The sequence below is a fragment of the Manis javanica genome, chromosome 5, assembly GCF_040802235.1.
Source record: "Manis javanica isolate MJ-LG chromosome 5, MJ_LKY, whole genome shotgun sequence".
Taxonomy (NCBI): domain Eukaryota; kingdom Metazoa; phylum Chordata; class Mammalia; order Pholidota; family Manidae; genus Manis; species Manis javanica.
In genome coordinates, this window is record NC_133160.1 from 17619742 (window position 1) to 17646658 (window position 26917).

General features: G+C 44.5%; 1 long non-coding RNA gene across 1 annotated transcript; it reads left to right on the plus strand.

Moving 5' to 3' along the window:
* The first annotated feature begins 10404 nt into the window (after positions 1-10404).
* On the plus strand, positions 10405-25946 carry LOC108390446 (uncharacterized). The gene is made up of 6 exons (XR_001851501.3): positions 10405-10559; positions 15158-15424; positions 16049-16150; positions 16281-16398; positions 19834-20070; positions 24775-25946. It is a non-coding gene; the product is annotated as an uncharacterized lncRNA (long non-coding RNA).
* Positions 25947-26917: the final 971 nt, after the last annotated feature.

Here is a 26917-nt window from a genome sequence, read left to right on the forward strand (position 1 = left end):
ACTTCCAGGGAATCTGGCCTGAGGGGGAGAAGTGGAGTTACGGTGTCCCTGACAGCATCCATGGCAGTTTTAGTAAGGGTGTCATAATGCTCTTCCCTGTGGCTTCCTACACTAAAACCCAGAGGCTTTACCAGGGCCCTCTGTTCACTGGAGGTGATTTGCAAAGGGGCCTTACTGAATTTATGTACTCCTTAAAAACTACTTCCCGAGAGCTTATTATCTCTTTGTGTACCTCTTGCAGGTCTGTCTTGAGCCTTGATCTCATGTGACTTGAGGAAAGTTACTCTTCTAAGAAGTTATTTGGTCCTAAAGATTTACAGATGCCTTCTGAAATGCTTGGTGGAGCTGACTCATGGATTCAGCCAGGCCTTCTTAAGTGCAACAATTCCAGAATGAAATGACTCTGAGATGCAACACTGGGCTCCTCTTGAGCCACCGGCAGGGTCGCCAGATAACCTACAGAACACTCAAGTACATTTAAATTTCCAATAAAGAACAGTTTTCTTTTTCTTAGCATAAGTATATCCCAAATATTGGATACAGTACAGTTATGCCATAAGGTGATTAGCTGGTTACCTGAAATTAAAATTGAACTGAAATCCTGTACTTTTATTTGCTAAATCTGGCAATCCTGGAGTAAGAAGCTTTCTGGCCAAGTGAATTTTACCTATGGTGAAACCAAACCTATAAAATATCAAAACTTTAAAAGGAACCATGAAGGAAATGTTCATTGTATTATACATCTCCAAGTCTTTTAAATTAGAATACAGGGATGCATTCCAAAACTTCCCTGATAACCTGAAATCATTGTTATGAATCTTAATTATTGCAGTGTATTGTATATTCAAAGCTACTAGAGGATATTCAAGGCTGCTTGGATGTACCGAATGCCACCAAACACCTGTGATTTCAGAATTTTGAATCTGGTTTTTATCATTTCTTCCCTCATTATCAGGCTATCTAGTTAAACCCCATTCTGGAAATGAATGTTTATTTTCCCAGAGTCTCGGAACACTAAACTTACCTTCTGCCTTACTGATGTCAATAAAAAATGCACTAAATCTTGCTAGTAGTATGTATAAACAAAGATTATGGGCTGGTATGGAAAAAAAGTATTGAGTTTGTGATAATTATGTAACATTTCAGAGATTTTTAAAAGCTAATTTCAGTCTTTAGGTTCTCAAGCATTTATTCACTCACTCATTAAAGTAATAAATATTATTATCTAATAGAGGTTTATGCCAAACTCTATAGCTTCAGCATTTTATATAGCATTTTATGCAAACCTCTATTGCTTTGCAATTTTATGAAATACTATTTATAATTAGTGTTCAGAACCAAGTATCTTTAAAGGGCTGGAGGGTGAATAAAAAACTGAATGTTGCTATCATCTGAATATTATATATCTTCCCACTAGTGTATTCACTCAATTTATAATTGCAGGAATCCTGTAAGTGCATTCCCACCTGGCCTCATGTTACCAGGCTAAGCAGTGTTATTTAAATGTGGAAAGTACACTTCCCTCTCCTCTACAACTTTCTTCTGATAGTCTCAGGAGACACTCTGGGTCTTAATCTCTCCTGCACATTTAGTTTGAATCTCAAATTTTCAACCAAATAGAGAAGGAAAAACAAATCTCTTAGTTACGTATTTCCAGGAGAGCCCTGAGCTTTTAGTAGAAAATTGACCCTAGTCCTTAGCAGTTCACTGTTTCTTCCTTTGGGAACATTTGTACTAAAAATTCTAAGTCCTCATGACATTTGGCAGGGCACAAAGCAGTCACTGCTGGCAGATATTCATAGAAGTGGGGGCTAACATTCCTGCATCGAAATGCTTGAAAATTTATCCACCAGATTACCCAAAGGATGCAGCTTGCCTTAAACATTTGCTGAAGTCCATTAGCTTCAGAGATGCTGCTTTAAGTGAAAGAAATGTCCTCCCCATTTCAGCAGTAAATCTGATCTGCAAATGAATCAGGTAAGACCTGTCATTATACGGGGGGGAGGGGGGCTGTCCAAGATGGTTAGTCCAGCTCCACTAGCCTGGATCATGGTCTACTCTTGACCTAGATTACTGACTTGTGCCAGCCATGCATACCTGCCATGCCTATTCTGGTTCTACCAACACACTGGTTCCAAACTGCAGTGTGAATCCAGTGACCCAGAGAGCTGCTCAAAGCGAAGGTTCCTGAACACTATGCCACAAAGAAAAATGCCCTGAGATATTGCACCATGCTCCAGGAAACATCTTTCTAAACCTAAGTTCCATGAGAATGGGGACTGTGTCGGTCTTGCTCACTGCCAATTCCCTGCACGAACCTAGCGCTCCTCAACAAGGATCTGAGGAAAGAAATGAAGAAATGAAGAAAGAGTGAAGAATGGTGGGTGGCATAATGGCTCCAGTGGCTAATGTAAGGAGAATTCTTAGGTGAAGGTGATCTTATTAACATAAGGGGAGAACTGAAGACAGTTTCTTTGAGTATTTATGTATTTGTGGTTAGTTTTTTAATTGTTAGTAAATAATATTGCTTTTTAAAAAATATATAAAAGTTCTATACCTGGATGGAAGGTATAGCCCCATTGTAATATATCCTCATCCTTCCTTTTTCCCTCCCTCCATCCCTCTCCCTTCCTTCCTCACTTCCACCTATCTTTATACATAAAGACACATCTAAAATGTTCTCTCGAGGCTCAATTTTTAAGTGGTGACATTTTGGGTAATCAAAAAAAATGCTTTCCTGTATTATTTTCATTAAATATTTTATTTTAATTAAAATAAAATAAAAAACATTTTGTTATTTTTTGTAATGATCACCAAAATAAATTCAAGTCAATAATCATTTAAACTAAAAAAAATAATACTTGCTCTTTGACTGATTGTTTAGGAATTAGAGTCAGGTAAAACATCTGATCTCAAAGCCCACCACAGATGGGTGGGCAGACATGGTGGGTGTTAGGTCCTGTAGCCATGGCCTGCGTCTTCTCCTCTAGAGTTCTCCTGTGACAGTCCCTGACACCTGTCTCAGACCACGTCTCCCGTGGTCTTCAAAGTCCCCTTCTCTGAGCATAAGTAACATCTGGGGTCCACTTGGAAACTGCCTTGTACCCTGACTCACGGACTGAGTGCTTGAGGTGGACAGTTCGCTTGGGATGCAGGGTGCCACATCAGCACACTGAGGATTAGGGCTGGACCCACTTGAAGGTTAGGTCACTGGGGTCTGCCCACACATGTGAAAGGAAAAGGAAAGAAGAGCTCGTGTTTTGGAGTAAGCCGAAGTATCCTTTGTGGGGTTTCTCCGGGACTTGCCCCTTTGTGCAGGGAATGGAGGTCATGTGTGCACACTCCTTAGGGAAGACCTGGACCCACTGGGGTATCTCGGCTTATATCCAGTTAATCTAGCCTCCAGACCGACTTTTTACTTTATTCCTTGCAACCCTCTTTCACAGGATCTTAGGCTCTGCCTTTAGTTTTCCTGATGGGTTTCCAACTATATTTTTCTTGAAAGGCTCTAGTCTTCCTGGAGCTCCTTATTAGTAACCACACACCTTGTATTTCCAAAGCTAAGTTCTGACTCCTTTCTCATGAGGTGTCTTTTTCTTTCTCCTACACTGGCACAATCAGTACTGTGTATTAACCAAACCCACTTCTCTACTGCCCTGGGCATGCAGGGAAACTACATTTCCCAGCTTCCATTGCAGTTAAGTGGAGCCATGTGACTATTTCTGGCTAGTTTAATGTGGATAGCAGTGATGTAAGGCACTTTTTGGCTGGTTCCTAAAGCCTCCTAAGAGGTCTATTTTCTGTCTTCATTGTGCAGAGGAAGATGATCCAGTGCAATACAGAGGAAGGATTCTGATGTCCTAGGAAACTATAGAATCAGTTAAATGTTGTAGCCTGGGATCCTGTGCTAAGAGTACCCAGGAGAGCTGCCTGATTGAGGATGTTTGAGCTGGACTTTACATAAGCAGGACATAAACTTGCATTGTGTTTATCCATTGATATTTAGATAATTTTTGTTCTTGTGGGATAACATAGCCACCTCTAACTAATACACCTACTCATATTTCAAATCCACTTAAAACCTTCCCATCTCTGTCTAGCTCTCCTGAGTACCATAGGTGAGGATAATGTGGATTCATGTCTGCCTCAGAAACGTTCTTTTCATAGTGTATTACAAAACATTTTCCCACATTCCTCCTCTCCCACTAGACTGGAAGCATTTCAAGAGCAGAACTTTGTCTTATTCATCTTTGTAAACTTATTGCTGATCAGTGTATCTGGAACATTCTAGGATCTTCTGGGATATTGTAGAACCTGTACTGAACCATATTCTGTGTGACCAAAGTTTGTTTGTATATGTATTTTGCTTCTCACACTGAGATAGAAGGGCAGGAAACCAAGGTTCAGTGGATGTAATGCAGGTCCCAGTCTCAGCAGTCTTGGGTAGTAAGCAGGTCTGAGGTCCTCAGGAAAGTATTTATATTTTATTCCTCCTACAGCCTCCCATGAACATGGTTACAGACAGTTGGAGAAAAATGGCCAAGAATGGCCAATGATGGGGTTGGGTCATTAGAAGGCAGAGCTCAGCTTTCCAGAGAAAATGGTAAGGGCCATTTTCCAAGGCTTTCCTCCTTGGATACCAATTTGGGCAAGTGGTAGTGACTCCCATTTCTCTCCCAAGACCAGGTACCAAGCAGTCAGGGCAGAGAGTCCCTGCCTGGACACATTCTGTTCAAGAACACAATGGCTTTTTAAGCAGACTAGAGGAGAAGAAACTCTGACACCCAGCTGGAGAGCTAGGAGGGGCACATGGCAATGGCCTGGGAGGACCATTTCATGCTGCTAACTAAATGCGCTTTGCTGGGAAATGCACTGCCTGTCTTTCTTGGGGTGCAGGGTTCCAAAGTACAAATGTGCACCCACACAATTTCCAAGATGTGCTTTTCTCTCTTTTTACTGTAACTTAAGGAAAGTCAATGCATTTAGAAACTAGGGTGGTTTTCTTCAGCTGTTCCAGTTACATTTTTACTTCCTCAGTTCAGCTCTCAAGCTCTTCATCCTCATTGGCCAAGATTGTGGGGAAAAAAAATGGAGAAGGGTCATCTTGAATCATTTATCTGGAATTTGGACTGGCTATAAACAGGTCCGAGGCCAATGTAAGAATTTTTCTGATTTTAAGAAATCAGAAAAATGTGGAAGTATTGGGATGTTGTCTTATATAACTACGACATTCACCAGCGCAAAGCCTGGCTTTTAGTACGTGGGGACTGTGAACGTCAATAAATATTTGCAAAAGTCTTGGAAGTTCAGTCCCTGAACTACATGTAACGCTCATGCAATGTCTTATTTTCTCTTTTAGGTGAAGTATAAAGGGAGTCACAGTTGTCAGAATACCTACTGTGTGCTAGCTACTGTTCATACATTTAATAATTATCTCCAAAGTGCTTACCTTAAGCTGGCCACAAAGTTGAATGAGATTTGGTTCCTGACCATAAGGAGCTCAAATTATCCAATCAGTACAACTTTTCTGAGTCTATTTCATGTTTTAAATGGGCTTTTAATACACAAAGGTTATCAATCTAAATCACTGGAGAACTTGGACCAAATACTTTTCTTCTCTTTTTTGCACTGGATTGCTCAGAGAGGACAAGTTGGGAATAGAAGAGGGAATAAAGGGGGTTCTTACCAAGGAAGAGGGTTTGCACACATGTATCAGTGGGCACTGAGAATCCCAGGGTGCTAGGGAGTGGAGTTTAGTCATCCTCTAGCTACTGTGTTGATTTGAAGAGGGTTCTGTGCAACACCAGCCAACACGTTATGGGTAAAAGTGTTCTGTGGTCAAATATGCTTGCAGAAGTTTGTTTATCCTATCATCGACTATTATAAGAACCCACCCATGACATAATAAAGACTTCAGGAAGTTTTACAGCAAAGAAAAAAATCACGTTCCCCATTCCAACCCCAGCCCCCCCAACCCTGGGCATCTCAGACTTGTTCTCCAATATATTATTTTGTCACTTCATATTTATCCATACTCCATGAATCTGGTGCTTTTCTCATTGTAGTTTAAAAAATAGTGAAGCAGTTTAACCTGGAATGTCACTCTATCCTAAAGAGCTTTCAGTAAGCAAATACACATTTTATAATTATTTTTAGTAATGTACATATTTACTTGGGGATGTAAATCATTCGTTGTGGCTGTATTACGATTAACTTTCAAAGATACTATGTTGTGTTATGTTACATTATAAAACATATCATACCTACCATTTCAAGCCGTGTGATCATACATGTAATGGGGTGAAAGTACATGTTAACAGCTCACACCAACACTCTGCTTAGGAAAGGAAGGGGATCTGGAGGAGTTTTTTTGGGAGAAGATGAAACTCAAACATGTAGGTCATCAGGCACCATGGTCGTCAATGAAAGTGCAAGATCAATAATTTCATGCAGGAAAAGAAAACAAGGAAAGAAATATGTCAGCACTAGACATATGCCAAGTGAAAAGGCAGGAGCCTGGTGTTCAAATTTAGAATTTTAGTGATTTTTTTTAGGAGTTTCCTCAATTCAAACTTAACTTGAAGCTGTTTGTGTTGCTACAATGTAAATCCCTATATCTTCCCCAAATTATGGACAAGGGTTTTTATGAAGTTACACACAATGAATGTTTAATTAGATGGCAATTTAAGAGTTGTGAGGGTCAATGCAGAATGAGTGGGATAAAACACCAATGGGGTGAAAGATGCCCCAAACTAAAGTGTTCAGTGAGAGTGGGGGCCCTCAGGTCTTTAGGGAATTTGTGGGATTTTTACAGAGTTCTGGAAGTGCAATGGGTTTTTTTTGATTGATTTTATCTACCTCTAAAGTAGCAGGAAAATGTATATCTGCATCTGGTATCTATCTATTTATCTTTTTATGTATCATCTCTATCTATCTTTCTTTCTGTTATCTATCAAGTGATGGGTAGATATATAGAGATAAAGACAGAGATAAAGATAAAGATATGGATATGGAGGTCTTTATAGCAGCTTCAGAATCTTAATTTTCAATTATAAATGTTTCGTAGCTTAGGAAATTGGTAAGAAGTGACCTGCTCTGATACCCATGCACAGGCCAGCAGAAGAGGAGGCAGTCGGCTCCGCTAATCAACCTGCAGAAGCCCCAGAAATTGACTACATGTTTTCAGCCAGAATGAAAGCAGAGGGAGAGCTGAGCTGACCCGTCTTTTCTAGACTCAGAATTCTCTCTGGGTTCGTGGACAGGGTTGGGGAGAAGTGACTAAACAGAGCAAGATAGAAGGAGACAGGGGCTGGAGTTTAGGGTGAACTGGCTGCAGAGTCAAGCAATGATCTTAGGTTGCATAAAACAAGGTCTGGTGTCTCAAAAGGAGGAGGTGATTGTCCTTTCCTGCTGTGGTTTGGCCAATACACCTCATTTCTGGATTTGTGCTTCTTTCTGGAACTTGGCCACCAGCAGTTCCCAGGGAGACCTTAGTGAAGTGAAAATCTGGTCATGTCAGCCCATCCTTGAAAACCATTCAGTGGCTTCCCATTGCACGGAGAATAAATCATGCCCTTTTCCTAGTAGCCTGCAAGGGCCCTCATGCTCTTTCCTTCTTCAGTTCTTTCCCACGTACCATTCTGTCTGCCTGAAATGTTCTCCCTCTCCTACTTCTTTTTATGGTCCAGTTGACATCTATTCATTTAATGTATCTCAGATCACATGTTACTTTTCCAGTTAAGTTTTCCTTGGCCTCCAAGATCAAGTTGAGCTCTCCATTCTCAGTCCACCCTGCCTGTTCCTTTCCTGGTATTTAATTTGTAATAGGGGACCCCACCCAACACTGGCATATGGTCTGAAGAATCCAGGAGGGAGCCCTTCAGCCTGAGGAAGGACAGGGGGGTTGAGGAACACCCACCCAGATGGCCTCTCTCCCCATCTTGGGAGGTCAACGTGTTGGAACAAAACCAAGGATATTATCAGTCTCTGGGGTTGAGTAGAGTATTATTTGATCCTCAAAGCCAGTGGTCTTCAAACTGGAGTATATGTATCTCTGAAGATTCATAAATATTTTTCCAAGAGGTACATAAAGAACTTTGTTTTTGGGTGTTCAACTTCCATTTGAACTCTTCTCATATTGGTCTGAGAAGACTCGTTGAATTTCTTTTACTTATTTCAGTCTCCAATTTCCCATGAAAAACAAAGAAGGAACATACCTTTTATGAACTAAGAATCTTATGGTGTATTACACTAGCCTGAAATGCTTCCAGGGCACCAGACGGATAATTCAAAACATTAAAAATATTTTTTGGTGCTAGATTACTATGTGATTTTTTTGGTACATAACTCACTTGTAACCATAACTTAAATAACAATGGTTAAAGAAGAAGCTTCCATTTTCTAAGCATTTAATGTCCATAAAAACAAATAAACAAAAGGGATAGAATGAACACCGAATCCTCTTACTCTCATGTAATTGGCCAGAATCATCCTCAGAAACATAAACAGCTTCATGCATCCATCTCATTAAAAGGTGCATTTCCAATATAATTATATTGGTTCTGCTTATAAATATTTATCAGAATCTGTAATGAATCCACATTGTGTTAATCCATGGCTTAGTAATAATAAAAACTATATCTCCATATAGAAGTAATTATTTTCAATACTTAGAACCATATAGCCCTAGGAATTACAAACAAAATTTAAAAGTCAATTTATGGACATAGTTTTGTAGCAGATAAATCTGATCAATAAGAGATTTTCAAGCATCCAAGTATATTACAAGAGCTTAAAATGCTGTGGGGGAAGTGAAATGAAACCACTAGTCATGGAGAAAAAGAAAAATGTAAACTATCTGACTGTTACACAAGCACTTGCTCATTTTTTTAATGGATGGAGGTGGTTATGAAACTACTTACTATGACTTTTTTAAAGAGTCTGTTGACTATGTTTTAAAAGAGTGTTTTACAGTTTTGTTATCAGAAAAGATATCCTTTGCCACGAGGGTCCAAACTTTTCAAAGTTTTTGTGGCAAGTAAGCAAGCAGGAAATTGGAAGCTTCCAGCTCTAAGGCCCTGCTCCTGGCAAATTGGAAAGGCAGCCCCGCTCTGCCTCTGGGCAAGGGTGTCACTGATCTTTCCTACTCAGAATGCCATTTTTGTCAACTGCTGCAGCTCTTGAGCAGACTCACATTGGAGAATCTTCCTTTAAGTTTATGCCCTCAAATCCTTCCTTGTGGGATATCTTCCTGCCTAGCCTGGCCAGACCTGATGAGGTTCATCTGATAAATGTTCTCAGAGACCCATGCTGCTTTCTCAGATCATTTATAATGTTTCATAATGATGCATTAAAAAGGGCTTGACCCAAATCCAGATGGGCTACTGACTGTTAGCTCTGTGTGGACAGGTCCTGGACTGCTTAGCCTCATCCTTTTTTCTCTAGCACAGAGCTCAGGGCTTAGAGTTTCATAGAAGCTTAGTAATTATTTGTTGAATGAATGAATGGATGAACTAAATAAAAGGAAAGTCTTTAAAAGACAAGCCCCCTAAAAATAGCAATGCTTTCAGGTTATTTGTACATGTATGTTATTCATTTATTATTTGTTTACTTATTTTCAAGACTAATGTGCACTTAACTGTGGGCTGTGTATTGGACTGTGTCACTTGCACATGGTGGGCTGTAAAGAGTTCGAGATTTTACTCAGTGGGACTGGGAGCAATAATGATTCCCGATTGCAGGCAGATGTTTGATGTTCATTAGCTGCAGTGGAGCTGTCTTGTTGTAGGACCAAGGGACACCCCTGCAGAAAAGGTACTGGGGTGCCGAGGACCTGGAGCAAGGGCTTCTCCTGTCTATATACCCTCCCAGGAAAGTCTTCTCTCCTCCTGAATCTAGGAGGTCTGTAGTTGACTCTTTTCACAGTAACAGAGAGTTTGGCTAGAAGAAGAGGTTTGGAACTGTTCAAAACTGTGCAAATAAGAAATGCAAAAGATAACCAAAAAGAGCAAATAACAAAATGGAAAAGAGACAGATTTAGCGATAGAAGCTTCTGCTGTGGCAGGAGCAAGCATTTTGCTTTTAGTGTGGCCCTCTCTGAACTGTAGCAGAGGGAAGCTGGATAAACAAGAGCGCTCTTTTGAGCACTGACATGCAGCCAGTTGACGTGGGGCTCTCCAGACAAAGAAAACTGATTTAAGGCAAAACTACTCAAAAGAAAATGAAGTGCTAGTGGCCATAGGAAAGACAGCTGAGCATGATTTAGTGAAACTTTGGCTTGAACCCTGACTCTGCAGTTTCTAGCTGTGTAACTTTGGCAGATGACTGAACTTCTCTGAGTTTCAGCTTCCTCATTAGTAAAATGGGATTTTGCAATACTCCTTAAATGAGAGAATGGATATGAAAGTGTTAGCTTCCTAAGAGGTTGTCCAGTAAATATTTGTCAAAACTGCTGAAAGACGGAGATTTCTAGAGTAAGACTGATACCTGGACATCCATGAACAGTTTAAAGAGGTGGCTAAACAGGGTGATCCTTGGATTCCACCATGCCATGGATGTGTGTGAGTACTTACCAACATATATAAATCTCTGGGTGTAGGACTGGACTTCTCAGCCTTGGCACTGTTGACATTTTGGGCTGGAAAACTCTTTGTTGTGGGTGGTAGGGTGGGGCACACTGTAGGACATCTGGCAACATTCCTGGCCTCTACCCACTAGATGCCAGTAGCATCTCCATTCGAAGCTGTGACACAGAAAGGGACTCCTGACCTTGCGCAATGTTTTCTGGGGGACAGAATTGCCCCTGGTCAAGAACCAGAGTCTAGAAGATGAACTCACACGTAGGAGACATGTGTATGCAGGTGTGTGTAGGGACAGTAAGGTGGATTAGTGGTTAAATATTATATATGTCAATACGATAATAAGGCCAAACCTGAGCTTTTTCTTTTTAAAGGCACCCCAAGTAATTTATTGTTAAAAACTAGACTTTAACAGGATGATGTCAGTTATGCAAAACACTTAGCATATAGTCCCTTAACAACATTTCTTCATACTGTACTGTAATGGACTAAAAGGGCTCTCTCCCTACTGACTACCAGCTTCTGGGGGATGGCAGCCACTTTTTTATATGCCTTAGGACATGGCGGAGCGCTGGCCCATAATTGTCTAACGAAGGCAAGATTTATTGAGGAATGGATTTTTTAAGAAGTCAGAAAATTTTAGTATGGCTTAGAAACCAACATAATGGCGCTTACAGATCTGTTGCGTAAGAACAATGGTGTATAATATGTGAAAAGATTCTTCTTTAAATGCTTAAAGCAGACAAACTCATCTGAATAGTTATGGAAATTCAGAAACCCAATTTGCATTCTGACAGTTGAGGCCAAATTCTTTCTGACTGGCTGAATAGACAGACAGATGAATGGCTGGAGAAGGATGTGTATCAAGATGTGTGTAAAATACTTTTTAACATAGAGAAGAGTATGGAAAGAGGGTAAGGTTGACAACAGCAGAACTAATATTTATCGAAGGCTTACTCAGCCTTAAACACGGTATTGGTGTTTTATGTATGTCATCCTATTTAATCCTTATAATGATGAAGGGATTATTATCTCCATTTTAAAACCAAGGCTCAATGAGATTAAGTAACCTGCTTAAGATGAGGGGTGGGCCTCTGAGCCCAGCGCTAAGTATCTCAAATATCCAAGACAATCTCCAGTTGCACAGTTTTACAGAAGTCCTCCCTGTCCACAGTGGGGTGCAGAGACCTGTGAGGGACTTGGGTCTTGCCCTTCGGGCCCTATCTGGCCCTCCCCCTCTCCCCACCCAGGGATGCAGCCTGGCGTCTGCTCCACACACGGCGCTTCCTCCTCTTCAGATCCTTTTGCTGCCTGAACCTGTTTGCAGTACTGACAGGTTACAACACCTGTGGCTTTGGCTGGGTGCCCACCGCACACAGGGCCCCCACACCAGCAGGAGCCCAGGGAACCGACCTCACACCACGATTGCCCCCTGCCTGTGGCCATGCTCATCGCCAGGTGAAGAAATGCCTTTTTCATTGGAAGCCAATTACTCACCAATCAAGCCAGGAACAAAACACAGAGGGTTAAACTCTCTTAATTCTCTCTTATCCCCTTCATCGTGGGTGTGCATTTTAATACAAACTTTTACACGATTCCCACAGCCATTCTGGGGAGTGCATTCCCAGAGATCCATACACTCTGCCCTCCTTCAGTTACATCTGGCATTTCCCAGGGAGCCTTGCGTTCATTCATTCATTTCATAAATCAATCATATTGATTAGGCTACTACTATATGCCAAACACTGTGTTAAGAGTACGAGTGAGACAGATAGGAGCTTGGAACTGGCATTCTCATGGGAGGGCACAAAAAATGGGTAAATAAATTAGGGAAGTCCTAGGAAATAATATGGGTGATGGGCTGGAGAAGTAATGGGGTGGGCAGAGCTGCATAAATTGAGGCAATCAGTGAAGACAGTTCTGGGATGAATTGGGTGTTCCAACTGAAGTCCCTGGGGAAAGGGGTTGTGGCACAAACTGGATCAGGCAACTGAAAACCCCCCGGGTTCAGAACCAGGGCCCGGGCTGTGTCTTGCTGCATGCATATCAAATTATAGGACTACAAAAATAAAGAGAGGGAGAAGAGTGAGAGGATAAGGAAGAGAAATCAAAGTTGCCATATACTGCAGGTAAGATTGAAAGTCTAAGACAAGAACTTTGGCCCCTGAGGGAAAGGGAAGAAAATGGAAGACACGGAATGAAATTGAACCCATATTTATTTAGTATCAGACACTGTGCCAAATGCTTGACATATATTGTGTCATCGAGTTATTTTAAATAACAAACAAACAAACCCGTGTAGTATATCATAATGCCAATTTCACAGATAGAGAAACTGATATTCAGGGAATTTAAATAAATGTTGCTTGGTCATTGTGCCGTGCTGGGTGGGAGTCAAACCTTGGGCTTCATGTCTTTTAAAGGCACACCCTGTCCTTGATAGAATGCTACACCCTTGAGGGTGAGCGCTAAGACTTTTGTTTGGGGAGAGTATATGTAAAACTTCATGGGGTTAAGAAGGGAGATAGTGGCATAAATGTAAACCTATTTTTAGTGCCAGAACTTTTGGCAGGGAAGGGAAAGAGAACACAGACAGTAGATGAGTGGGTAGGTACCAGAATTCAGATTTAGTTAACTGAGTATATTAACAACAAATATAGTTACTCAACAGTTGAGTAGATCAACAAACATCGAGTTGTTACAATATCCACATCCATTCATGATGTGACAGCTGGGTTAGTGATCACTTTCTTTTCCATTGTGAGCTAGAGACCTGTCTTTCCCCCAGACCAGAAGACAATGGTCAGTACCTTTTTAAAACTAGCTAATAAGTGCACACGGTAAAAATGCAGACAGTATAATGAATTGTGTACTAAAAGTAAGCCTCCTTCTCTACCTGTCTCTGCCCCTCACACCTTGAGTCAGTTCCCACTGTCAGTGAAGATAATGAAAAGATCATTTTAAACTTTGTGAGTCTGAGGACTTAGAATCCTTGTTATTTCAGAGGATCGGCTGCACCTTTCTATGCCACATGTAGTCATTAATTAAACATGTAATTACTAAATATCTATTAGAGGCAAAGACTTAGTTTCTTTTTCTGAATGTTTCCTATTGTGCTGTAACAAATGATCGCAAATTAGTGGCTTAAAACAATTTGTTGTTTTTATAGTTCTGGACAACAGAAGCCCAAAATGAGTTAACAGGGCTGCCTTCTGGTTTCCTTGCCTTTTCTAACTTCCAGAAACCACCTGGATTCCTTGGCCCCTGGTCCCTTCCTCCAACCTCAGAGCAGCAGCAAAGCCTCTTTAAGTCTCTCTCTCTTGACTCTGAGTCTCTTGCCTCATTTTTTTTCCCTTATAAGGATGTTTATTATGAGATTGGGCCAACCTGGATAACCTAACATAATTTCTCCACCTTAAAATCCTTAATTCAACACATACTCAAAGTCTCTTTTGCCATATGAAGTCATGTAGTCACAGGTTCTTGAGGTCAGGGATGTGGACCTCATGGGTGGGTAGGGGTGCTGCTATTCAGCCTAGCACACCATCTGAAATGGAAGTAATTACATGGGTCCAAGGTTTTAAAAAAATGGAATTTCCTAAATAAGTTACAATTCGGTTCATTCTCTCCATCCCAGTTATGGCCCCTGTTACCTTTGAGGTCATTGCAGAGCCTTCTTGCTAGGTACTTGAATCACTCTTCCCACCCATTCTTCACTCTGCAGCCAGGTGGCCTTTCTAGGCATGCGTTTTGTTCATACCATTTCCCCATTTTAAACATCTCAGTGACTCCTTGCTGGGCTCAATATGTGAAAAACTTCCTTTGCAGAGTTAGCATGACTTCTCTGGTTAATAAGTACCTTGCAGCCACCCTAACTTCTTCCAGCACCTCAGATTCTGCCCCTGGGCCTTTTCTCATGCCTCACTCATCTTTCAGATCTCAGCTGGGGTCTTAGCCCCTTAGGGAAGTCACCCCAGATTCCCCTGTGGGTAGGCCAGATTAGACGCTGCCTCTGTGGTCCAGTAACAATTCTGCATTACCAACTAAATCGTTGTTGGGCTGCATGAACATCCATCTTTCTCACTTGTGTGTGTTTAATAAATATTTGTTGCCTTAGTGACTGCATAAATAAATGAATGAGTGAACTTCATTCTCACTGTAGAAACTCATTCTCTCTCTGGTCTCTACTCACCCCAACATTTATCATGAACCTTAATTCTCTGGGTGCAAAGCCATTTGGCAAGATAGTAACTGCTAGGGAGGCCATCAGGTATCAGCTTCTTATCAGAAAAATAGCTACATATGTATCTGGCTAAAATTTTCTTTTTTCGGGTGTGTGTATATCTGAAAGCCTTTTTAATGAACTTTTAGATTTGGGGTCTTACCTTCCTCTCTGGTTCTAGACTGATCGATTGTGCAGCACTGGAAATCATCAACAGCTAGAAATAGTTCAGCAAGAACCATTTGCCGGTGTCGACTTGTCTATGGACATACTGTGTGCTTGCAAGGTTTTAACAGACGAGCATTCAGAAACAGTTCTCTGCACCAACACACATCCTACTTTTCTTCCTCTTCCGCAGAATGTTCCTGGTATTCATGAAAACAAGTTACCAGGTTCAGTGAGCTGAAACTCCCCAGAGAAGGGAGGAGAGTCAAGCAGGGGACTCTAGCAGGGGGACCCTTTCTTCCTGTTCCCGGACATGCCAGGGAAGGCGGTGAACCACACGCGCAGCTTGTTTTTCTGGAAACAGCAGGCCCAGAGAAAGGCACGGCGTGGCAGCATCTCTCCGGGAGGGCTGCAGCTTACAAGATTCCAGTATTCTAATGCCAACCTGGCAGGCGAGATGGTAAGGCAGGCCTTACTTCCAGGAGAAATCCTTGCTTCTTACAGGAGGTGGATTACAGGAAGGATGTGGATGTGCCACTGTTCATATCAGGAATTCTTCAGCAGGAGAGGGCAGACAAGGTTGTTCATCAGCAGAACCTGCCAAATAAATAGGGCTCATTTGATACAGCCTGGCAGCTCACCCAAGCCCTGGGTAAAACTATGTCCTCCCTCACCCCTCTCCTAACTTCTCTGGGTTGGCTTGTCAGTTAACCTCTTTAACTGGTCACCACGGCTGAGTAGGGAAAATAACATGCCAGATTCCAGCAGTTAGAAGCTGTGTGACCTTGGCTAGATATTAAACCTCTCTGAGGCTGAGTTGTGTCACCTGTAAGATAGAGGGTTACACCCACACTGCTAGTTTACAGTAAGGATTCAAAGGAGACATCATGTTATAAAGGCACACATTTGTATATAGCACATTCAATGTTATCTATATACCACATAACTTTCTATTTCTCTTAAACATCTTTTCAATTCTTTAGTTAAGTGGCATGGATTTTCTATATAGACAACTTCATCTGCAAATAGTGCTTATTTTGCCCATCCTTTATCAATAGTTAAATCTCTTTTTTCAACCTTACAGTAGGGACGAGGGCTGTCGGAACAGGGCTAAGCCGGAAGAGTGCTGGTCTACTTCCTCTCCTGCTTTGCATCAGTGGCAATGATTCTGAGAGCTTATTATGAGGTATGACTTAGTTGTAAAACTCCAGTAGCATTGTAATAGACAACATGTTTTCCCTATTTTTACTTTAATAAGATTTTTTTTTCTAATCAGGAATTGACTCTTAGTAACTGTTTTTTTTTTTTTTTAACAGTCCTGAAAGTGATCCTGTGGTTTTTTCTCCTTTAATCTACTAATCTGCGTGACTGACACTGATGATACATAACCATCCTTGGTTATGGGCTCAACGCTACCCAGTCTGCTTAGTACAGGTGAAACTCTTGCCTCCTTCTCTTCCGTCCGCTGGCCTGCAGCAGTCCATCTGTCTTCTCTCTCTGATGTCTGCATCCCCTGTTCCCTGGCACCTCCTTTTAGAAGGAGGGAGGGACCGGAGAGGGGAGGCCACTGTGCCCATGGGCAGAGACTGTCACAAGACTAGCTGGGCATATGGAGAGAGAAACTCACGAGTTCGTGGTTCCTGTAGGTGGAAGTTTGGAGGCCCTTGGAGTCTGTTCTCTTGTGCCATCTCCTGCAAACTGCTGCTGCAGCAGCCTTGGACCAGCTGCCAGGCACCTGACTTCATGTCCCTCTGACCACAGAGGACCAAGACCATGTCTGCTCAGGCTGTTTCCATAGAAATGCAAATACATAGTGAGAGCGCTTCCTCTTCAGACCACCCTGTCCTTTTCTTCCCCTTTCTTTTAGCTCTTTTATGACAGTAGCTTGCATTTCACAACAGAGAGCTGTGTCACTCAGTCACGCAGTTCCCTGTGAAGAAATACATTTTCTTTTCTTCTCTCTGTCTCTTTCAAAAGCACAGAAAACAATGACTGATGAACTTCTGGGTCTTTATGAGTTGGTCGTGTGCATTTCTCTGACTGGGGACAGGAAGAGAAACAGGGGCTAAGCTTAGTGGCGTCTCTGCAGATGGGTCTGACTTCAGGTTGGTAGGAGAGAAGGGGAACTCTCACAGAAGAAGGTGGGCAGTGCTACATCAGTCCCAGGACAGTTCAGACCCAACTCTTCCCACCCTGAGGGTGGAAATGAGGGTTTCTGTCTTCCTGGAAGATGCCTGTCTCCTTCCACTCTACAGAGTGCCTCCCCCTGTGTCAAAGATAGTCAATTTAAAAATCTACGTGGTCCCCAGGGAGTGGGGGAGAACCCACTTTGAAGCTTCAAGTTGTGCTCATGTGGGGTTAAGTTGTTTTATGTCCCACTTTCTATGAGACCAAGCTCTGAGAAGGGGTGTGGGCAGGGCATCAGCAAAAGAGAACTGAAGTTAAGAAGTATTTCTTAGGTCAGATGCCTAGAAGAACCCTGATATAAGGATGCATTTGCAGTAAGTTAGGAAGGAAAATGGGAAGGAAAGGGGAAATCAGACAGGAAAGGATAGAGAATCAAGCAAGGGTGATCTTGGGCAAAGCCTGGTAGAGACTGACTTCAACTTGGTCCTGAAATGGTACTGGTGTGCAAGTTCAACCTCAGAGGTGTGCTGACTTGAAGTAAGGGAGTCAGGGTTTCCTATCACTTCACACAACAGTCTAACATTGTGTGAATATAATCTCCTGGGAACTTCCAGCTTTGTGTATGGGGGAAAAGTGGGCCCAGGCCACACAGGGTAGTCCCCTGAAAAAAAGAATTGCAGGGGCCAAGGGGCACACCAAACAGTAACAGGGGATCTGCAGGAATCTGGCTGTAGCACAAAAATTGTTCTATGAAGGGATTAGTAGCATAATAGACCCAGGTTAAACCTGTAGATTCCCAGCTCTCACCCAGGCTGAAGGAATCAATGTTTCTGGGAGTGAAGCCCAGAAACCCACACGCTTGTCCAGCTCTTTGTGTGATTCTGATGCCTTCAAATGGTGGAGAACCACTTCTGTACGTTGTAGTGGGCTGAGGATTAGATCACAGCAAACAGCAAGTTGGGAGACTCTGCAGATAGGAAGAAAGCAGTACGTGAGACAGAAAATGATGCAGGCTTTGCAGCTAAACGGCCATTCCTCTCCCAGCCCTGAGATTCTGTGACTTGCAGAAGTTCACTTTAGCTCAGTTTTTTCATCTCTCTGCCCCATAATATGTACTTCACAGAGCTCTGAGGAGTTCATGCATTCGTTTATTCATTTGAGACATATGAATTGACTGCCTATGCATTTCACTGGCCATTTTCTCAGCTGCTAGGGGCATAGGAATGGGCAAGACAGATAGGCTTCCTGTCCTTCTGGAGCCCACGGGCTGGGCTGTCACATCCCTAGCCCGGAGATCAAAGCCTTGCTTTCTTTTCCGACTTCCTCGAACTCTTCCTCTCAGGCTCAGCTTGTGGCTTTTCCATCTTCCTGATTTTCTCCAGTTCTGCAAGGCTAAGAACACATGCTCAATGGTCAGAGGGGTTACAGTAAGTTTTGGACAAATGTTGCTGTAGAAAGCCCGCTGGGATGGAAAGTAGACCAATATAAGACAGAAAGAATTGTCTGTCCCAGTGAAGAAGTTGTTTTGGAAGGCCTGGTTAGGTGCCCCAAGTTAAAGGGGGTGTGAAGCCTGATATATGGGGAAAAAAAAGGTAAAAGTTAACCAGATTGGTCAAAAGATACTTCATAGCACAGTGAAAAAGACCTTGAATAAGCAGTAATTCATCTATCTCTTCATTATTGATGTCTTCAGCCCGGTTGACAAGCCAACCCCTTGGGACTGGGATAAGACGGCCTCAGATCCCACTTCCAGGGCCCCCTCCTAGCTCTGACTCATGGCCTCCTGCTCTTGTACGCACCATCTTTGTTCTGAAGCACATTGATTTTGACGTCAGAAAAGGCTTTTCACTTCTTCTTACCAAATGAAATCCACTGACACACAACCCTAATCAGCCATAACAAAAACTCAGCCATGTGCTTTGGTCAGACTCTGAATGGAGGAAGTTTTTCCATCCCAGAACAGAAACAGCATAATGGGAGGAGCAGCTCCTTCTGCAAGTGGCTGGTACGCATGGCAAAGCTTTTCTAGCTGTGGGTCCTGGGGGCTGCCTCTTCTTTCCTGCTCCACGCGACCTCCTCCCATCACTCTTCTTCCCTGCCTCTTGCTCTGAGCAAAGTCAGCATGTTCCTCCCTTGCCTCATGCAGAACAGCCTCCCCACCTTCAGGGATAGCCTGGGCCCACAAGGAACTTAAGAAGGTCGCTCCCATAAAGATGTAGTCACCTCTCCCAGAGGAATTCTAACTTCCGCTGGTTGGATAGCAATTGTTTCCACCTCATTATGATCCTTTCTATACAACAGACACTGACGGATCCCCTTGGGTATGGTTTCTATTGCCCTCCCCCACAACTAGTTTGGAATTTATTTCTTGGGACTACAAGTCTTCTCAAATAGGAACCTTGCCCACCTCTCAGGATTCTTTGGAGCATTAAGCGAAGCCAAGGATATGAGAGTATTTTGAATACCCCAAGCATGAACAGTTGTTCCTCAGTTTTTCCAATTTCACATGACTGGGCCCATTTATCATGATCCATTTCTGTAAGGACGACATCGTAGCATGGCCGCTTCTGCAGGTTTACTTGACTCCTCATCACTTGATAGCAAATTACGTTGCTCCTTTTTCAAGACTTCTAGAACTTACACACTTCTCCTGAGTAGTATTTTCCCACTGGATTGTTATTATTAATATAGTCAGAAAGTTTCTTGATATCTCAATTCTTCTTCTCTTTTTTATTATTCTAGGAAACCAAAAAGAACGGCCAGGTAATTTTTGCCTCTTATGCCCTGAAAGAACAACCAAGTCTGTGAATCTCGGAGATGCAAGCTCCCCTTGATCCTAGGGAGAATGGGGGCTTTTGGGTCAGGAAACAGCTTTACTGAGGCTGGTGAGCCTGAGAGTAACTCCCGTGGGGAGGCAAGATCCTGGAGGTGTGGGTTCCTGTACCTACAGAGCACGGAAGGTGGCATGACCTTTGTTGGGTAAGTAAGTGGCTACCTGCTTAGGGGACTGTTAGCTGATATTTTAGTCTCCTCAACAGCCATTCCCCTGCTCCTGGGAACAGGACCCCGGGGTTCCTTTGGGGAGCCACCTCTCCACTACTTTTGGTCAATGAGCTTCCCAGGGACTGACTTTGTTGCCATTTCCAAGGATAGGCTTGTGACCTGTGTCCAGTCAAAGTGTCTTCCATACTGCAGGTCTTACCTGTTGGTTCAGGGATGTGTGTGGAACTGAAGCCAGATAACAAGGCTCAGTTTCTCACACTGGGAAAGTCCTAGTCATCTTTTGAGACCAGGAACTTGAGGTGTCCCCAACTCCTTGATCCCACAGAGAGATGGGCTGCCCCATTGCAGAGCCCATTGCCTGCATGTAGGAAGGCCATTCTCCTTTCTTGCTGGCCTTCCTCAGGACCTTGAAGTGCAGGGACGAAGATTATTTTTAACTTACTGCCAGCGTATAACAGGGCAATTGGCCCATGGTAGGTATTCAGTCAATTTTTATTAAATGGGGGAGACGGGACTGAGGAAGGAGGTTCAGTCCTGGTAACGGGGAGAGTCAGGTTGAGAGAGGACAGGGCCAAAGGCTCCAGGTTTTGTTGAGATCACACTTCAGATCTGATTTCCAAAGAGCCTTATTAAGAAAACAGCAAAACTGAGAGCGGCAGTGATGTCTCCGGCAGACCTCCCAGCTCCCATTAATGGCTCCTATAATAGCTTTTCATTGCCTTCTCTTTCCTTAAGAAAGTCTCACATTGTCATCCAGGCCTGTTAAACGTTCTGTGGGCCCATTATCAAAATAGCATTTTCAGCTTCACTGAACACATGTAGGAAATGTTGTCGTGTTAAAAAAAAAAAACAAAAAACGATGGGGATAAGCACAGATTGTATTGGGGTAATTATCTCCTTTCCAACAGCCTTTTGGAAAAGGATATTTCTAATTTTTGGGAAGCTGTACATATAAAAGGGTAAGTCATCACTGATTAGATTAGTAACCCAGCAATTGAAGCCTGACATCAAATTAATTTCTCCTCCCCCTCTGCCCTCCTCCTCTCTGGCCAACCCTTCCTTCCCCGTAGTAAAGAGGGAATCACGCAGATTTCTGATGGATGCCTGGTGCGAGGGTCATTTCTTATTGCTTTTCTGTGGGAGTAAAAGCCAGTCTGTAATGCTATGTGGTTCACATCAGGGTCACCCTGGGATGAAGGCCTGGCTTGGGGTCATGGATGTGTTGTAGGCAAAGAGGTGTCCTCAGGGACTGAACATGCACCAGAGAAGAATTGAGGCCTTTCGTTTGTCATCAGCCTTTTTAAGACACTGTCTCCAGACACTCAGAGGGATGTCTCCCCAGGGGCTCCGCAGGTAGGTGGGGCTGAGGTTGAGGCCCAGCTGTGTGGTGGGCCAGCAGCAGAGTCCCCATATTATGCTTGTGTGAGCTCTTGTCCCCTCACTTGTAAAATCTGAGAGACAACATGCTCGCACCTCACATGGGAAGGAAAGATTGAAGCCATCCATGAATGCACATGTGCGTGGTGACTGCTCAGAAAAGGCCATGTGTCTGTTCAAGGCCACTGTCTGGCCCTTTTCCTATCTTGCATCTGATTCCAAGTGGAAGACGCTGCCTGGGGGACTCCAGATCCGTGGAGGAAGTTAGGCATATCATATAACGATAAGCACATTGCCGTTAAGCACACAGAGGAAGGCCCGAGGAGCTAGGCGCTCTGGCGCCCAGGAGGCTTCTCCGGGGGGTGAAAAGGGAGCTGCACCTCGGAGGAAGGATGATCATTCCCCCAGTGACAGAGGAGGAGAGGGCTCCTGGGCAGAAGGCTGGAGTGGCATTGCAGGGACACATGGGGAAGGTGAGAATAGCGACAATGGGGCTCAGGCGCTCAGTGCATGGTGCTGCTTCCCGTGACAAGGGCTGTGGGTTTCAGTGGTTCAGATTTCATGGACTTTCAGGCTGCTGGGTGAGTGTTAAAAATGTAGCATCCTGTGGTGGGGCCCAGGAGCCTGCATTCTCCATCAGCTTCTGGGTAGACAAGCTCCTGGGTGGAGAAAAGCTGTCGGGGTGGAGAGTGAGTGCAGGGCAAAGCCTCGGGCAGCTTCCTCTCCCCAGACAGTGTAGGGGTCTGGGGTCTCAGGATACTGGCTATGCTAGCCATGGGCCCAACATTAATGGGCTTGAGGGGATAATCTGAAAAACAGCGAATGAGGAGCCCTGGAATAAGAACCCCAGGCAGGTGCTTGCTACTCTGTTAGGAATCATCAGGGCTGGGTGGAGGGGGCAGATTCAGGGCTGATGCCTGAGCTGGAGGAAGACTGAGGTGTGGGGCTGAAGAGTAATCACTGGGAGCAGCTTTTGCAGAGATGGGAGCATCGCAGCAGCCCCTGAGGCTTAAGACAGGGAGATTAAAAAAAAAAGCATCTACTAGTACCTGACATTATTCCAAGAACTTATTAACACATTTAATTCTCATAACCATTCTAATTAGAAAAATTATAGAGTTATTCTCAATTAGTAGACAAAGAAACTGAGTCCCAGAAAGTCATTTGCTCAGGGAGACCCAACCCAGGCCCTCTGAGTCCTGTATGTGGGGCCTCAACCATCAATCACACGGTGCTACGGCTCCGCCGTTGACTGTGCACATGGTCCTGGCTGTGCACAGAAGGAGCCAGGGGATCTGGAAGTGGTGAGGTTGGAGGGAGGGCTGAGGGGCTGGGGGGCTGGGCCCTGGCCCCAGTGAAAGACACAGCAGTCTGGACAAGGGTGCTGGGCAAAGGCATGCAGAGAAACAGCCAGATTGGAAATGTTCTGAAGACAGAGAAGGTGGCACTCGTGGGTGCCCTTCCGGGGGTAGGCAGGCCCTCTGAGGGACTGACACTGGAAATCATCATTTCAGGGGATCACCCAGACCACAGTGTAGCTGGAAGTCTTTGGTGGTAAAGTGGGGACACAAAATTGAAAACTTGGAATACAGATGAAAGAGTTGAGAATCCCACCAGGTGGTATGGAGTTGCCAGGGGAAAACTCCATATTTGTGCTTGCTCCTATTTAGTGTAGGCTGGGGGGCGCACCCTCAGTCTCTGCACTCTGCCAGGCCCCTGAAGCTCTCTGGGTGGGCACAGCTCAGGTGCGCAGAGCCTCTCCAGCCCAGACTCAGCCTTCCCTTCGAAGGCTGACACACATTCAAAGCCCAATTCTCTCCCTCCTTGACCACAGAACTTTGAACACGTTGTTTCCTTCTGAGTTTCAGGTTTCTCATCTGTCAAATGGGCATAATACTTGCTGATGCACTGGTTTGGCTCTCTCATGAGGCTGGTGGAGGGGGAGGTGAGACAGGGGAGGTGGGAGCATTTTCTGCACAGGTGACAGGGGGCATCACTGCATTTACTCCAGAGAGAGTTGTATCTGGGTTGGGGTAGCAAGCACCCCTCTAATTCAGAGGGTGGGTTCTTCCATCAGCCAGCAAGGTGCTGATGCCTGCTCATGGGAACTATACTAATTGGGAGAATCCACGGGGAATTTCTGGCAGGTTACAATAGGGGTAACGTTGAAGAAGCTTAAAAGCTGAAAGAGCAGTGTTCTCGGTGTGTGTCTCTGCGGGTGCGTGGTGTGTGAAGTCACAGTGAATAATAATGGGCCACTTCGTGCTTTCCACCTTGGATGACAACCAGGAAGGTGGGGACAGCTAGTCAATATGAGAGAGAGCCCACAAACTTCTGCCACCGCCTCAGAGCAAGCACCCAGCCCTGCCAAGTCCCCTGTCATGCGGCAGTGATGGAGTGCAGAGAGAAGGGGGAGCGTGGGCCAGGCACGGCTGCAGAGGCCCATGGGGCCTGGAGGGCCTCAGAGGCCATGCGAAGGATTTGGGTCTTTATTCCAAGCACCCTGGGAATTCAGTGAAGTGTTAAGCAAAGGAGTCGTATGTTCAGTTTTGTGTTTTAAAAAGCTCATTCAGGCTGCTGTGTGGAGAATGGATTAAATGAGATAATCCATGTCAAGGACTTTGCTCAGGGCCTGGACTGTAATAAGTGGTCAGGAAACCTAATCCAGTTGCTGTTAATCTGTTAGCTGCCAAGTGCCTGGTGGGAGTGGATGGCAACTCTCAGCAAATGAGCCTTAGGCACTTCCTCTCTCTAACAAAGGGACGGAATGGTTCCAGGCTCATTGGCCAAGGCTGGCTTAGCCTGGCAGGTTTCCACACCTAGCTGTGGACACTCAAAAAGGAGGCGCTGATAGGAGAGAGTGAAAGCTTCCAACATAGAAGGCTGGTCAAAAATTGTTCTGAGCACCACCAGGAAGCCCCAGCAGCAAGGGCCGTGCTCCGGAGCAGGGGGCGGGGTGGTGATGGGAGGAAGCCATTCTTGCCTTGCTGGCTCTGGCCCAGCCCTCCTGCTGGCCTGGGTCACTTAACTGTCCAAATAGCTGGATTTCCAGGGGGCTTCTGGATTCCAAAACCTGAAGGAGAGGCAGGGATGACGCACAGGGGCAGACCACGCCTCCCCAGGACAGGAGCTTGGCCAGGATGACAGACTTCTGGGCTGATTAGAGACTCCAGTGGGGAATGGGGTGGCCTTACAATCTGCCATTTCTGGGGCTGTTCTCTTCCTCCTGGAATCTGAATAGCAGGCAGCCTGTAATCGATGGCATCCACCCTTCTTGGCTTCTCTCCCCATGGCCTCCCATAGTAAAGTCCATGAGGCCAGGACTCCAGGAACAGTGCCGTAGGCTCCTTTCTACTCTGTCTTCCATCCTCAACACTGACCCATGCTGTGACTCATCGACGCAGAGATCCCCTGTTCTACGCAGCAGCCACGAGGCACATGTGTCTATTGAGCGCCTGGAAAGTGGCCGCATCAACTCCAGATGTGCTATGAGTGTAAAGCGCATGCTGAATTTCAGAAAACTTAGTATAAAATAAGTAATATTAATTATCTCACTAATAATTTTTCATATTGATCACATGTGGAAAGGACAATATTTGGCTATGCTGGATTAAATCAAATGTATTATTAAAATGGATTCCACCTGTTTTGCTTTTTCTTTCAATATGGCCACGAAAACATTTAAATTTGCATATCTGGCTGGCATCATATTTCTATTGGATGGAGCTGATCTAGGGCTGAACTAGGTGAAAGTGGTCCAATCAAACAAGGACAAATGAAAATCCTTTTAGTTCTTTCTAAGGTATAAATAGATGAGAAGGGAAAAATGAGTCCCTGACTGGTGAGGTGTTCATAGGGTACCCACTGCCTTGAGATGGTGGGGTGAGAAGACTACCAGCATGGATTCATAACCCAGCTCTGCCTGTTCCTTCTGTGTGATCTTGGGCAAGTCACCTAACCTTTCTGAGGCAGTGTAGGCCCCTGTGAGTAACATGAAGGTGGGGATAGACACCAGCGGGTGCCGCTCGGAGGAGATCCCATGAAAGGATGTGTGTGAATCTCCTAGTGGAGTGCTTGTGCTCAGTCAACAGGCTTTCCTTCCCCTCAGTGAGCTGTGAGACCACTTCCATCTGGCATTTCAGAACTGGGGAGGGGGGGCTTCTGAAACGGCAACTTGGGGTCCCTCTGGTTCTTCAGAACCACTATTGTTTCAACTGCTATTCTTTGTGCTGGTTGGGGTAGTAGATGGGGTGGACAGGGTCCCCTCCGTCATGGAGAAGAGCTGCCCTGTGACCTGCAGTGGTCTAGAGGGGGCTGCTGGGGTGAGGCACAGTCTCGGCAAACATCAGGAGCTCTTTCTCCCTTCCTGGCTCATGGCTCAGCTCACTTGCAGCTCAGCTGGACTCTCCCATTCCCACTGGAAACTACCGAAACCCTCTCCAGTCCGCTCACTTGTAACCAGGCCTCTTGTCAATGTCGGCTAAGTTCAGCACCACGATTTCTGGGAGGCCAGCCTGAAGGCAGCCGGTTGTGAGAGCTGGTTCTCCATCAGCTGCATCCTGTCTCCAGCTCTCGAGGCTCGCTTGATGCCACGCCGGTACTCCACTGGAGCTTCTCTTGGTTCATGCTGATCCCCAAGCGATGAGGGCCTGTCTGATGGTTCACCTTTCTGAACAGCAAGGCTGAGCTTCAGGGGCAGAAAAAAGAAGGGACAGAAGATGACCAGCCTGCAAATGGGCAGATGGGGTCATGGCATGGGGATTCTCTGCAGGCAGGCAGGAATGCGACTTGGTGTGCATGTTGGAGGAGGTGGTCTTGAAGCCCACCACCATCCTGTGATACCCTGTGTTGAAACCATGGGATGCATTGGTTATGTTCCATGTATTATTTATTTGAATCCTCTTAAAACCCTTTGGGGTAAATTCGATGTCCTCCAGACCTTCCCTGGCTCACTCATAAATGCTCAGTGACAGAGCCTGGTTTTAAATCCAAGTCTCTCTTATTCAAGAACCAAACACCAGACACTCTATATCCCACCTGCATGGTCAGAGGATTGCTAAAAATATTCCCTGCCATTGGCTGAAATGAAAGGTCAGGGGACAATGTCAGAGTCCCTTTGTGCCCACCCAGCCCATACTGGCATGGGTGGCTTCTCTTCTTCTGTGTTCTTGGCACAGGCTGATGGATCCACATGGTTAAGTCTCTGGGGCCCTCAGATACACACTCACCAGAGCTATTTTTGTTGCTTTCCAGCTTCAAACTTTTTAGGAGGAAGAGGTGACTATTACAGAGTTCATTCTTATTCAACGCAGTTGTCAGTGCACTTCTTGGGAGAATTAAATTTAGTGATTTGAATGTGGCTTAAACCAGGGCACAGATCAATGTCATGGTCACTTTTAAAGGGATGATATATGTGAATATTTCTCACAGACTGCCTAGCCTATAG